Source organism: Myotis lucifugus, unplaced genomic scaffold, assembly GCF_000147115.1.
Source record: "Myotis lucifugus unplaced genomic scaffold, Myoluc2.0 scaffold_51, whole genome shotgun sequence".
NCBI classification, from domain to species: domain Eukaryota; kingdom Metazoa; phylum Chordata; class Mammalia; order Chiroptera; family Vespertilionidae; genus Myotis; species Myotis lucifugus.
In genome coordinates, this window is record NW_005871099.1 from 4,817,867 (window position 1) to 4,832,463 (window position 14,597).

General features: G+C 45.1%; 4 non-coding genes across 4 annotated transcripts; 2 read left to right on the forward strand and 2 right to left on the reverse strand.

Annotated features, from left to right (window-relative positions):
• Positions 1–452: 452 nt before the first annotated feature.
• On the forward strand, positions 453–524 carry TRNAC-GCA. Its single transcript has one exon. It is a non-coding gene; the product is annotated as a tRNA-Cys (tRNA).
• A 1,027-nt stretch (positions 525–1,551) lies between these two features.
• Positions 1,552–1,623, forward strand: TRNAC-GCA. Its single transcript has one exon. It is a non-coding gene; the product is annotated as a tRNA-Cys (tRNA).
• A 3,394-nt stretch (positions 1,624–5,017) lies between these two features.
• On the reverse strand, positions 5,018–5,089 carry TRNAC-GCA. The gene has a single exon. It is a non-coding gene; the product is annotated as a tRNA-Cys (tRNA).
• A 1,668-nt stretch (positions 5,090–6,757) lies between these two features.
• Positions 6,758–6,829, reverse strand: TRNAC-GCA. The gene has a single exon. It is a non-coding gene; the product is annotated as a tRNA-Cys (tRNA).
• Between the last annotated feature and the right edge of the window lie 7,768 nt (positions 6,830–14,597).

The window sequence follows — 14,597 nt, forward strand, 5'->3', positions numbered from 1 at the left end:
AATGTGAGTTGATGAAAGGGATTGAGTGGGTGAAACATATGGTGGAAAGGGAGAAAGGGGCCTTCTGACTCAGGGTTTGGTGTCCTGTCCAAACCTGCTCCTCTACCCATGTAGACTTTACTGCCGCCCCAGTGCCCTAGTAGGAGAGGGCAGAGGGGACCTGGGCTCTCTTAGGCTGGGAAAGCAATGACTGCCCACTGTAGGGCAGACAGAACCGGGTGGCAGAGGCAAGTGGGCCCAGAAAGGCAGAAAATGGAAGCAGGCAGGATGAGTCTGGCACATAGAAGGTGGTCAGCAGGTGTTTACAGGCGGATGAGTGAGCAAGTGATGACAGTGGGAGACAGGATGTCATAGGGCAGGCTGCCTGCTCCCAGAGGCGGGGCTGTAGGATTCCAGAACTAGGAGTCAGGTGCACAGTTGAAGAGGTATAATTAAGGTTCATAAGCAGGTATGGGGGTATAGCTCAGGGGTAGAGCATTTGACTGCAGATCAAGAGGTCCCCGGTTCAAATCCGGGTGCCCCCTTCCTCAACTCACTTTTAGTGTGAAGTGCTAAATAAAGAGCCAAATGATAGCTCTTGTCACCCATAGTGCCCATTGGCCCCCGATGGCTCCTCACTCCCATACTGACTGTGCTGTGTTCTAGGGCCAGTAGTGTGCTCTGGTGCTCCCTGGGCCTGGGTTCTGTTCTGGCCAAAATGTGCTGCAATTAGACAACGCAAGGGTGGTTGTGAGGATTCAATGAGGTCATGCCTTGTCTTGCTGTGTTTCATAGGCCTGCTTCCAGTGATATGCACCTGTCCCTCTCCTGCCTTAGCAGAAAGCCAAAATGTTTCCAGGCTCCATGAGCCCACATGTGTGACATCACCTGAAGCCTCCCTGAGCTCCGGACATGCCTGACCCACTCTTCCCTTGTTCTTCCTCCTCCCTTGGCCTGAAATCCTCTCCAGCTTCTTCTGGCAAAGTCCTCCTTGTCCATCTCCCCAGGAAGCCCTTTCTGACTCCCCAGGCAGGGCAGCTCCTCATTCCCTGCTCCCAGGGCCCTCTTCTTGGGCTTCTGCCACTCTTGTGCAAAGTCTTTGCTTCATGATTTTGTCTCCTATTGGAACAAGGACAATGTTTAAGTTTCTGTGTCCTCAACATGGATGACAGGTCCTGGAACCTCACATGCTCTGTGTTTGTTGAGTAACTGACTGACTGAATGAGTGGAACAAGGAGCACCCTTCTTGAGACCTTAGAATAGGGACGAGGCTCTCCCTGCACTGAGTGTGAGGTTCACTGAGGACCTGGACCTGACCATGATTTTTCTGTTAAGTATGTGCTGGTTTAGGTAGAATCACTAGTGTAGACTCTAATGGCCTTCCCAGGTGTAAAGGCTGGTGCTGTTATCATGACCTGAGGAAGAGGAGGGCTGAAGACAAGACAGTGAACCACAGTGAGAAGAGTTGCCATGTTCTGGGACATGCAGAAACAACAGTGACATGTAGACAGGTAGCTATCCTACACTTAGCACCATGGGTAAAACAGTGCTAATGAAAGATTATATGTAAGTGGGGGTATAGCTCAGTGGTAGAGCATTTGACTGCAGATCAAGAGGTCCCTGGTTCAAATCCAGGTGCCCCCTACTTCTTTGACCCCTTTAGTTACTGAAGCTGGTGCTGAAATTTCTGCCTCTTTCTTCCATATTTGACTGTTAAATGTGATATAAAAAATTTAGGATTTGGATCAGCACCAGCTCCACGCATCACCCCTGACCATCTTCCAGACAGCGCCCACTGTGGTCACATTAAACTGAAGAGACTGATGAAGTGAGCCCAGACCACCAGGACCGGGACTCTTGCCCTTCATGGCTTGTGGAGGGACTTCCCTTTCTTTGTCTTAACAGCTTCATTTTCTCCACCTCACTGTAATTTCCAGAAGACGGCTGACCCCTAGTTCTTTTTGCTACCACTTGTGAAGTATGGAAATACCTCTTCCTACTTCCTAGGGGTGACTGTAATGATTTAAGAACTATGTCAATAGTCAAGGCTGTGGCCCAGCCGGTGTGGCTCAGTGGCTGAGTGTCAACCCATGAACCAGGAAGTCACAGTTTGATTCCAGGTCAGGGCATATGCCCAGGTGTGGGTTTATCCCTAGTAGGGGGCATGCAGAAGGTAGCCAATCAATGATTCGCTCATCATTGATGTTTCTATCTCTTTCCCTCTCTCTCTGAAATCTATAACACATAATTAATTTTTTTTTCAAAGTAAAGGCTGTGTCCTCTTCCTGGAAATTTCTTAGGGGAGCTGCCTCTACCACAGAGTTGACCACCTTACTCTCTCTTCCCCTTCCTTTCTCTGCTACCACTTTTTCTTTTTTACTCTAGGTTAGTATTTTTTTTGATGAAAATATTTAGACGTAGACCCTTTTTATATAATAATTTTTTAATTAAAATGTATGCTTTGAAGACATATAAATGGCATAAAGAATCCTGCAAAGGAGTCTCCATGTTCCTTAATGAACAAGGTAATTTGAAAGAATATTTCCTACAAGGACAAATCAAAAGCTGGAAAATACTTTAAACATCTCGTTAAAAGCATCAAAGAGCTCTCTGGTTAGACAGGAAATACTAGGTGGAAAGGATGGGAGACAGACAGTTAAAGCTCCACGCCGGAGGCTGCTTTGTCCCCGAATGTGGTGTTCAGTCCAGAAGAGGCAGCTGAGAGGCTCGGTGGACCTTTTGGAAGCCTGTCAGGAATTAGGAGGATGGAAGTCAGAATTCAGGGTCACCACGAGTAGGGACACTGGTAAAACTACCTCTGGCTTTGGGCTAGTACCCTGTGGAGTAAGGGTGAACTGAGAGAAATCGGCCACTACAAGAATTTGTAGCTTGTCTTGGTGTCATCTGAATGGCCCAAAAAACTCAATTGAAGTTATATTGAAGTATCTTGACTGCTAGCGTCCACAGATAACTGAAAAAACAACAACAAGAACAAATGAGGGATGACATTATCTTCACCCACCTTAAAATTCTACAAATCAAGTTTGGAATCAAATGTTCAACGCATAGCCAAAGATCACTATGTACACAGGGAAGAAAAACCATCCATGAGAATCAATAGAAACAATAGACCACAGATCTAAACACGGAAACTTTTTATTTTTATTATATTTCTATTGATTTCAGAGAGGAAGGGAGAGGGAAAAAGAGATAGGAACATCCATGATGAGAGAGAAGCACTATAGGTCAATGCTCAACCACCGAGCCACGCTGGCCAGGTTTGAACTTTTTATATTAGAACTACCGAAAACACCCTGTAAAGTAACAATTTTGCTGTGTTCAAGGAGCTACTAGCCAGGCTGGGAAATTTCAGTCGTAAACTTGAAAGCATTAAAGGCAACTAATGCCACCGGTGTTGCTCAGAGGTTGAGCATCAACCTATGACCAGGAGGTCTCCGTTTGATTCCCCATCAGGGCATGTGCTCGAGTTGAGGGCTCGATCCCCACTGTGGAGTGTGCAGGAGGCAGTCAATCAATGATTCTCTCTCATCACTGATGTTTCTCTCTCTATCTCTCTCTCTCTCCCCCCCTTCCTCTCTCTGAAATCAATAAAAATATATTTAAAAAAATAAAATAAAGGTAACTAAGAAGGTTTGAAAGTAGAGCAACAAAGAAAATTTTTATCTAAAAGTCAACAACAAAAATTAAAAACTTAATAAATATATGTTTCTATTCAATTAATAGATTTAGCCAAAGAGAAAATTGTTAAACTAGAACACTGGAAATAAATGTCCATTTCTCCATTATAAAACATGGAGAGATAATTTGCGGCAAACAGAATAGAGAGTGATAAATTACAGGATACAGTGAGAAGATCTAACATACATTTAAATGGAGTCCAGGGAGAAGAAATGAGAGAATGAAGTCAATGCAAAATCCGAGGAGAAATGGCTAAGGCTATTTTACAACTAATGAAAGACATCAATCCTTACATTCAAGGACCCAAATCAATCTGAAACATAGTAAACAAAATTAAATCCATACCTAGAGGGAGAGTGCCAAAACCACCACCTTTAAAATGATACCATAACAAGTTTTGCATGCAAATTTTAATATCTAAGCCAATCAATATCTTTATCTTCCTCCCAAATTACATAAACACTTTAAATCTTATGAGCCCATTCCTTATATGTTATTATTAATCAGTATTTTAGTTCTATCTTAAAAAAAACTATAAATTAGACATTAATATTGTGTTATATAGTCAATAATTTTTAAATTGATTTGAGAGAGAGAGAGAGAGAGAAAGAGAGACATTGATGTATTGCCTCCCATACGAGGAATTAAACCCACAACCTGGGTATGTGACCTGACCATGAATCAAACCCACCACGTTTTGGTGCACGGGATGACACTCCAACTGAGTCACACTAGCCAGGGCTATGGTCAATGATTTTTAGATTTACTGACATATCTTACAGTTTCCTTGGTCGAGCTTCCTTCTTGTGTCTCAGACCTCCCATCTGGGATCATTTTTCTTTTCTCTGAAGTATATGTTTAAAAATTTCTTTAGTGAGAATCTGTTGGTGGTAAACTTCAGCTTTGGTCTGTTATTGAAGGACAGTTTAGCTGGGAATAGAATTCAGAGCTGACTGTAATTTCCTCCTAACATATGGAATGTGTCATTGCACTATCTTCTGGCTTCCTTTGCAACTATTGAGAAGTCGACCAGCAGTCCAACTATTGTTCTTTTGTAAGTGATCGCAGGCTTCTCTCTGGCTACTTGCAAAGGTCAGAGTCCTCAACTTCAACCAGGATATCAAGTTCACATTGGAGAGCAGGGGACCAGGTGAGGGGAGAGTGGGAAGATCAGAGCAGTGAGATAAACACATCATCTGAGCAGAGCTGCCCTGCTCTGGGCAGGAAGGGCCTCCTCAGCTTCTTCACCTTTTGCAGGAAGATTAGAGATCAGATTCAGAAAGAGGAGAGGAAACTGGAACTCCTTTATGACCTTTATGACCATTAGGACTAAAATGCTAGGGGGCACCCAGATTTGAACTGGGGACCTCTTGATCTGCAGTCAAATGCTCTACCCCTGAGCTATACCCCCTGCCATACCACAGAGGTCCAATGAACACCCTTTCCTTGTGTGGCCACACCCAGAGCTTCTGTCCCAGATACCTCTTCCACATAGCTTGGCTGAGTTGCCAGACCTGCTTTATGCTAACTCGTTTCCCCACATTAGAAGAAGCAACAGGTTCCCTCCTCCCACAGCTCCACAACCTCTCCACCTTCAGTCCCTAGAGGAGGGCAGTAATGTGGGGAGCACTCCCTGACAGCTGGAAGGATCCACACTCACATCTCTATAGTGGTTTTATGCTGAACATCTGGAAACAGACTCAAAATGCCTCATGGCCTGACCAAGCACGGAGCACCTCACAGAGAGAACACACTTGCCTGCCTACAGATCAGAGCTCTCTGCACAATGCTGACCCCTCCCCCTGCCCGAATCTCCACAGTCAACCCTTTAACTGCTGGGGGAGATGAACATACAGTCTCTAGGCTCCAAGTCCACCTTTCTGTGCTCTGCTCTATGGTGCTGGGTTTGGGCCTCTGTAAACCAGGCTCTCCTTCTCCAGGTGGCTTCCTGGCTGGTCCTGCCAGTAGAGCTGCAAACGAGGTGGAAGGTTGGAGCAGGAAGAAGCACTAGCTTTGGGTTCCTGCGTTGGGTTCCTGTCAGTGTCACCTGGCAGCCACTGTCCATCCAGTAGAAACAGCGATTGCCACGTGCAGTGTGGTGCTCACAGGCCCGGCTTCGTCATGACTCTTCAGGGACAGCAGCATCACCTTAGAGATATCAGTCTCTGATCCCAGAGATACTCCCCAAGCTTGTAAGACTTAACAAGTTTGTCCTTTCTGTTTGTCCCCAGCCCTCGAGTGGTGGCTGCTTCTATAGAAACTACCTCTATGATACTTAGTCTTCCCTTTCTGTCCCTTCACTTCTAATTTCTGGCTGTTGTGGGTTGAATTTTGTGCCACCAAAAGGTATGTTGAATTCATAGCCTCCTTTAATCCCTCTCCCACGGTGCAGGAATGTGTCCTTATTTGAAGAGGGCCTTCAAAGATGGAATTCGTTAAGATGGGATCACCATGAAGTAGGGTGGGCCCTTAATCCAATGTGACTGGTGTCATAGGAAGTGGAAAGATACACAGAAAGAAGATGGCCACGTGAACACAGAGGCAGAGACTGGATTGACGCATCTGCAAGCCAAGGACGCTGAGGATTGCCAACAAACACCAGAGCTGGAAAGAGGCAAGGAAGGACCTGCAGAGCCTTCGGAGAGAGCACGGCCTGTCTGACACCTTGGTTTCAGACTCTGGTGTCCAGAAAGGTGAGACAATAAATTTGTTTTTTTATGTCTCCCATGTTGTGGTACTTTGTTATAGAAGCTACAGGAAATTGGTATGCTGGTTAACAATTACATTCAATTCTGTTAAAATAACTGGCTTGGTTTCTGCCTCTTGACTGAGCCCTGGATGACACTGAAATTGGTCCCAGGAAACATACTCTCAAAGAGGGCATTGGCAATGGATTTGGTCTTATCCTTGGTCTTGAAGGCCCTGCCCAGTGCCTACCTGCATCCTAAATCAAAGGGACAGCCATATAAAGGTGCCGTTTCATAGGCTCTAGCCAGCCTCCTCCTGTAAGGGGACTAGAGTATGGCCTGCATAGAACTGAATTTGTCAATTTAGCTCAAGGAGGAAAAGAGATTCTTGAAGGGGGCACCCGGATTTGAACCGGGGACCTCTTGATCTGCAGTCAAATGCTCTACCCCTGAGCTATACCCCCTCTTGTTAATAATGGTATATAGTTAATAAGTTCTTTACACTTCCACTCATCTCTGGGCTGTTGATTCTGACTCAGCAGAGAGCTGCTAGCCCTGCTCAACTGTACTGGCAATTCTTATGCCATAACCATTCTCTTTTCCCAAAAAGGCATCATTCCTGGTTGGCACCAGCTTGGAAGGTCAACCAATGAAGGTTACATTTGAGGCAACAAAGTCTGTACCTGGCTTGGTATATTGGGCAGAAGAGGAAGCCCAGAGACAAGTTGACGCTTCACGAGCAAGGAGTAGATTGTTCTTCACCTGTTTTTCAGTTGAGATTACTTTAAAGTTATCCATAGTGTGGGACCAAGACAACCTCCCCCACCTCTCCTCCAATTCTGCATCTCTTTAAGGCATTGAACTTCAGTTTTTATTTCAGTGTTTTGTCTTGTGTATCCTGCTCTCACGGCTCACTATTCCTTCTTGTCTTTCCTTTAGCCATTCCCTCCCATCCATGATAACATAAAACTTTTTGTTTCCTTGAATTTCTCTTTCATTACCGAATCGCTAGCTTTCTTGTGCTTTCCCAAAAGGTCCAGGGGCTTGTTTGATTCTAGGGGAGATGTATCAGGATCAACAGCAGAAGGACTCTGCATTAATTAGAGACTGCTATATAACAAAATACATCGATTCTAGCAGCTTTGAATGAGAAATCTGTATTATATCTTACAGTTTCAGAGGTTCAGGAATCTGGGGGCAGCCCTACCTTTCCACATGTAATGTTACAATTTTCCATCTGATTTCAGATAATATTCCATCCACTACTTCAACATAATTCACCCCTTCTTATACCCACTTTCACTAGCAAATTTCAGGTAGTTTAAAGGTAATTATTTTTAATCATTTAAAATGCATAAAACTGTGCTGTTTTTATTAGGTTCCTATCTTTTTTAATTTTAAAAAAGATTTTTAAATTGATTTTTAGAGAACGAGGAAGGGAAAGGGAGAGAGAGAGAGAGAGAGAGAGAGAGAGAGAGAGAAACATTGATGTGAGAGCAAAACATTGATTGGCTGCCTCCAGCATGCCCCCTATCTGGGATCCAGCCTGAAACCCAGGCATGTGCCCTGACCAGGAATCAAACCGACAGCCTTTTGGTGCATGGGATGATGCCCAACCATCTGAGCCACATTGGCCAAGGCGGTTTTATGTAATTTTTAAATTTTCCCTACAATATCTTATTGCCAACATTTTCTCTATATTGAGTATACCAATTATACTACCATTTTGAGCAAATGAAAAGATCATTTCCCCTCACCAATTCTTGATCCAGTTAAGTCTCAATTTATCCTGTTTTGTGAAGGGAGTGAAAATGGTGCCTCTCTATTTTTTTAAGTTAATTTTCATTCCCCTGATTTTTAGAAATGTTGAGTATCTTTTCATATATTTATTGGTTATAAAATAATCTCTTCTGTTATTTTAATTGTGGAAAAAAAAGCCACAACATAAAATTCATTTTAAGTGGATAGTTCAGCAGAGTTAAGTATATTCACATTGTTGTGCAACACATCTCCAAAATGTTTTCATCTTTCTAATATTCTGGTACAAATCCATTCTCCATCTTATGTTTTTCACAACCCATAGTCTCTTGTTTAAGGAAGTTTTTGGGGATGAAAAATTAAATGTTGACATCATCAAATTTATCTTGTAAGTTTTTAAAAAAATATATTTTTATTGATTTCAGAGAGGAGGGAGAGAGAGAAACATCAATGATGAGAGAGAATCATAGATCGGCTGATCGGCTGCCTCCTGCACACCCCCCACTGAGGATTGGCCCCAACTGGGAACTGAATGGTAACCTCCTGGTTCACAGGTTGGTGCTCAGCCACTGAGCCACTGTGACCGGACTCTTATATAGGTTTTGATTTGGGGGTTGTGTTTAAGAAATCCTTCCCTGGGTCATATGAAACTGAATGTTTGTGTCCCCTTAAAATTCATTTGTTGAAACCACATTGTAATATACTAGAATATTGATATAGAAAAAGCATTATGAGCCCAGCTGGCGTGGCTCAGTGGTTGAGCATAGACCTATGAACCAGGAGGTCACTGTTAAGATTCCCGGTCGTGGTCTCAATCCCCAGTGTGGGTTGTGCAGGAGGCAGCCCATCAATGATTCTCTCTCATCATTGATGTTTCTCTCTCTCTCTCTCCCTCTCCCTTCCTCTCTGAAATCAGTAAAAATATATTTTTTTTAAAAGAAAAAGAATATGAGAAAACGAACTATGCACTCACAACAGAACTCTCATTAAACTAGGAAAGGAAAGGAACTCCCTCAACCTGATCAGAGGCATCCACAAAAGCGGACAGCTAATCAGCGTGGCCTGTGTCCCGATTGGCCAGGAGCGCCCGCACCTACCGGGGGCAGGACTTGGAGGAACACCCGACCTCCGCTCGGGACAGTTCTGAGGGTGGTCTGCACACTCCGAGTCCCCAGCAAGGTGGCCTCCCATTGACTACAGGGGACCTGCTTGTTAATGCCCCTTGATTGTCTGACCTCCTAGCAATCTGATTCCTGGGGTCACCTCACAGATGACTGGGGTCGACTTCGGGGAGGAACCAGACCCCCCCTCCCCCTGTCTCAGTGAAGTGTCCCGTCCCTGTCCCCTTTCCATCCATTTCCAGCTGACTGTGCGTTTCCACCTCCGTCTTCATCCCTCTCCAGCTCATTCAATTCGCCTCGGTCTCTGTCCGTCGCCCTTGACCCCCAACAGAGTGCCAGGATCCGTCCCCGATGGGCGGCGGCTCCCAGGGCAGCCAGGCTGGGCTCCTGCGCAGGTACGTGCAGCTCAGGCGGCTCCTGCAGGCGGCGTTCGCTCCTCCCGGCCGCAGGGGGCGCTGTTGAAACCGAGCATCCGGGGCCCGGCCGGCCTCAAGTCCCAGCGTGCACCGCGCCGCGGCTGGACCTGCGCGTTAGGGCGAAGCGGGAGGAGGCCCGACGGGGGGCGTTCTGTGTTCTCGGGTCTGGGGTCGGTGCCGGGCGGAGCCGCTAAGGGCTATGGCACACCCGGGCCCGGTGTGAGCGACTGTGGAGGTGGCGGGTCCTGCCTAGTCTCCGGCCCCTCCCGCGGCCTGGAGTTCGTTCCGCGTCCAGGGCGGGAGGCGCGGTTTCGGTGCGGGAGCTGTGCACCGGACCTGCAGGAAGGGGCCACGTGGGGAAATGCAGGGTCTCGGCCCGTCGTCGGCTTAGGACCACCGCCTTTCCCGCCCTTTAATCCCTCTCTGAACGTCGTGGTTCCTCTGATTGGCAAGTTGGCCTCCAAGAAGTATGTCTTCATCCGCGAACGAGAAAAGGTGAAAAGGAAGACCTGACGCCGCCTCTTAGGAAAGGACAGAGGATATGCAGCCAGTTTGAGTGGTTCTCCTGTCTCTTGTACTCTGTGTTTCAGTGGAAAAATTGGATTCTGGTTTTAGAGTTTGAAAGGCCCATCCCGAACTTCACACCGGAAACTCTGTACATTCAATGAAGTATAAGCTGCCCAAGTCTGCAAGTTTTCCTTGCACCCCACGAGGGTTCATGTCCGGAAGTCTCACTAACACAGTGCGTTCTCTTGCACTTCTCCCTCCTTCCCCAGCTCCCCTTGGCAGGTGCAAATCCTGTTCCAGTTTCTTCAAGCTGTCTCTTCCGTTAGACTGACTTCCTTCTATGAATGGCTGGGAACCTCCTGGACTACCCTCTGTTCCCTGAAGTTTGGTGGTTTGTGGTAGTTCTTTAGTAAAAGCTCAAATTATGCTGTTTTCTTGGCTATTGGGTTATTTGTGATAGGCAAGGAGAAAGCAGCATTTGTGGTTGATTTTACTTTTCTTTGGAGCAGCTCCGTGCCAGCTGAATTTGTTCACAGAAGATACTTGCAGGTGGAAAGCGCATGGCTGAGGTTCAAGAAGGCGGTAGAGGAATTTCTTTGAAAGTCCCACCTTATAAAAACAACCCTGGGTTTCAACCTGTTGGTGATAGAAGCTGATTCTTAAGCTTTGGGGGCTTGTAATAGTTTTGATGATGGAATTTTATCTCTGCAGCTTGGCTCTCCAAAACCCTGTGTCAAACGGCCTCGTTGCCAGGGCTCCTAGATTCCTTTATTGGGAGAGTTTATGTTGTAGCTTTGGTGACCAACCTTTCTTAATGCACTTGGGAACAGCCCTCGCCGTCGTGGGAGATGCCCAGCACGTTCCTTGGTCAGCAGTCATCTACATTTGTCGTGCAGAATCTGAAAGGACTAAAAATGGAGTTTTTCAAAGGTTAAATGTTTTCTTTCTTCCCTAAGGTCACAATGGTCTGTCCTTGGAACATTCAGGAGGAGTATTCCTGTGGACGCTCTATACCAAAGATTGTAGATTAATGGTCCATGAGTCAGTCATGGCTTGTAGATGTATTCTTTTGTTTGTCCATTTGTTTCTTGAACCACCCCTTGTTAAAATTGTGAATTTTATTTGCCAAGATAGGAAAATCAGGAGAGTACACATAAAACATGAACATCCACTTTTTCTTTAAAAACTGTCACATCCGTGCCCTAGCCGGTTGCTCAGTGGTTAGAGCGTCTGCCCAAGGACTGAAGGGTCTGGGTTCGATTCTGGTCAAGGACACATGCCTTTGTTGCAGGCTTGATCCCTGCCCTGGTTGGGTGTGTGCGGGAGGCAACCAATCGGTGAGTCTCTCTCATCGATGTTTCTCTCTCTCTGTCTCTACCCCTCCCTTTCACTCTCAAAATCAATGGGAAAAATATCCTTGGATGAGGATTAACAAGAAATTTTAAAATGTCATATACAAATGTAAAATGTTAAGGCATAAAATCTATAGAAGATGACAGGAAAAAATCTTTGAGACCTAGGTCTTGATGAAAAGTTGTTAGAAGTGGCACCAAAATCACAATCTATGCCAGCCTCAGAGGTTGAGTGTTGACCTTTGAACCAGGAGGTCATGGTTCGATTCCTGGTCAGCGGGGCACATACTTGATCCCCAATGGGGGGCGAACAAGAGGCAGCCGATCGATGATTCTCTCTCATCATTAATATTTCTATATCTCTCCCCCTCTGAAACCAATAAAAAATATATATATTTAAAAAGCACCATCTATAAAAGAAAACAGTGATACAGGGGGTGTCATCAAAATTTAAAGCTTTTGCTCTAGGAAAGTCCTGTTAACAGGGTGAAAAGACCAGGTACAGAAGGGGAGAAATCAGTACATGTGATGAAATCGCCTAGAATTATACACACACTGCACCAATATCCATTTCATGATTTCTATATACTATAATAATGTCATGTAACCATTGGTGAGTGGTATAGGGAATTCTTCTGGACTATCTTTGTAACTACCTGTGTATCTAAAATTATTTTAAAATAAATATATTTACTTTTTTATTTTTATGAAATTTATTTTTTAGACATGTTTTTATTTTAGAGGGAGAGGAAGAGGAAGAGAAAGAAACATCAATGATATGAGAGAATCATTGATCAGCTGCCTCCCTCCTGCATGCCCCACACTGGGGATTGAGTCTGCAACCCACGCATGTGCCCTGACCAGGAATCGAACTGTGACCTCCTGGTTCATAAGTCAACGGTCAATCACTGAGCCACAGTGGCCAGGCTAAGTTTTTGGGGTTTTTTTAATCGATACATCTTAGCAACATCAGCAGGTCTTAGAACAGTTGGTTCCTGCTAAATGAAAGGTCCTCCTATTAGATGACACAAGGGCTCAAAGACCTGCTGCTATTCACTTCATTTAGTTCCAAGAGACACCTGTGACCCCTTTATTATGGTGTTCATGGCACATCCAGAGACAACTACTTTATAATACAACTAGGGGCCCAGTGCACGAATTCATGCACCTTGAAAGGAACTGTGAGCTGTGAGGCTGCGTTGGGCACAGGGGTGGGTCGCGGCCCATCCTCTGTGCCCCTGCCCAGCCTTTCCCGCTGCAGCCGATGGTCCCCTGTCTGCTGGCACCCCTGTTCCCATCGCCACTGCTCCCACCTGCTGATGGCACAGAGCGATTGGGGCCAGCGCCGTCAGTGGGAGCGAGCGGAGGCTACTGCCCCGATCGCCCCTCAGGAGCACGAGGAGGTAGAGAAGCCCTCGGGGCGGATTGGGGCCAGCAGCCACCACTCGCACCCGCTGACGGTGCAGATGGGTCTTCAAACTTCTGTGCGTGTACAAAATGCCTCAGTGTGCTTTCCATTACTGGGCTGCCTTATTTAATTGAGGTTTTCCATTTTCTCACATAGTGAATTTCATTTTTTCTCAAATGGTGAGAGGACATCTGTGTCTTGTGGGAGTTTTTCTATATTGCTCAAAATAAATGTAATTTACTGTCTCATTTGTTAAAATGTTGGCCACGTAAGTGTTATTTTCTTCTGAGTCAATTTAAATCACCTAAAGACCCACCACTGTGAGTAGCAAGCAGTATTATAGATCTAACCTCTCTGCATTCCCAACAGTGTGTATCAATTCTTCAAGACATATACTTAACGTTAGGATCTGTGAGTTAAGTACCAAAGGAAAAAATATTGTCAGTCCATAACCACTCCATTTTTTGTTCTGTGGTCTATCACAGGCAGTTTTCCAGTTTGTTCTAGCAAACCATCTGTCTTTTGGACTATCAATCTTTAACATTATTCTGACAGAAATATGTAGATTTCCTTCCTTGAAGATCTTCAGGGCCTAAATAAGTGTTCTTTGTAGCACAACATGTGGTCCTGGATTACCTGAACCAATCAGCTGGGATTAAGGGCGCTCCACCATAGTGTCTAAACAGAAAGGAGAGGTGCCATCTCTGGTTGGTATGTTCCTGTCGGTATAGCCTCTTGGTGAGTCCATGGTGCCTTTGTGCAAAGTTTCCTCTAGTGCCTGGGTGTGTGAGCTGGCTGTAGGTGCTGACTGGCTTCTTGTCCATGTACTTCAGGACAACTCTGCCTCGCCTGGGATACACGTTAAAAATGCAGACCGTTGGGACCCTCCTCAGAGGTAGTGAATGACAATCTTCCCAGATGATCTTGTACAACTAAAGTTGCAGAACATTTGATATAGTGAGTGGAGAGACTGTAGGAAAACTGTTCTTGTAACAGTGACTGGAAGTTTCATGAAAAAAATAGAGTATTTATATTAGAGTACCAGAATTATGAGCAGCTTTTATTTTTAAAATTTTTTTAAAAAATATATTTTATTGATTTTTTACAGAGAGGAAGGGAGAGGGATAGAGAGCCAGAAACATCGATGAGAGAGAAACATCAATCAGCTGCCTCCTGCACATCTCCTACTGGGAATGTGTCTGCAACCCAGGTACATGCCCTTGACCGGAATCGAACCTGGGACCTTTCAGTCCTCAGGCCGATGCTCTACCCACCGAGCCAAACCGGTTTCGGCTATTTTTAAAATTTTTTATTGTTAAATTATATATATGTAATTTTTAAAAAGAAAACCTTTAAGGTAGGAATAGCAATTCCATAAACCCAAGTGGTTCAACCACACTGACTGTTTAGAGCAGTGGGTCTCAACCTGTGGGTCGCGACCCCTTTGGGGGTCGAATGACCCTTTCACAGGGGTTGCCTAAGACCATCGGAAAACACATATATAATTACATGTTGTTTTTGTGATTAATCACTATGCTTTAATTATGTTCAATTTGTAACAATGAAATTGGGGGTCACCACAACATGAGGAACTGTATTAAAGGGTTGTGGCATTAGGAAGGTTGAGAACCACTGGTTTAGAGTAAAAGGCAGAGTAAATTTGAGATCCA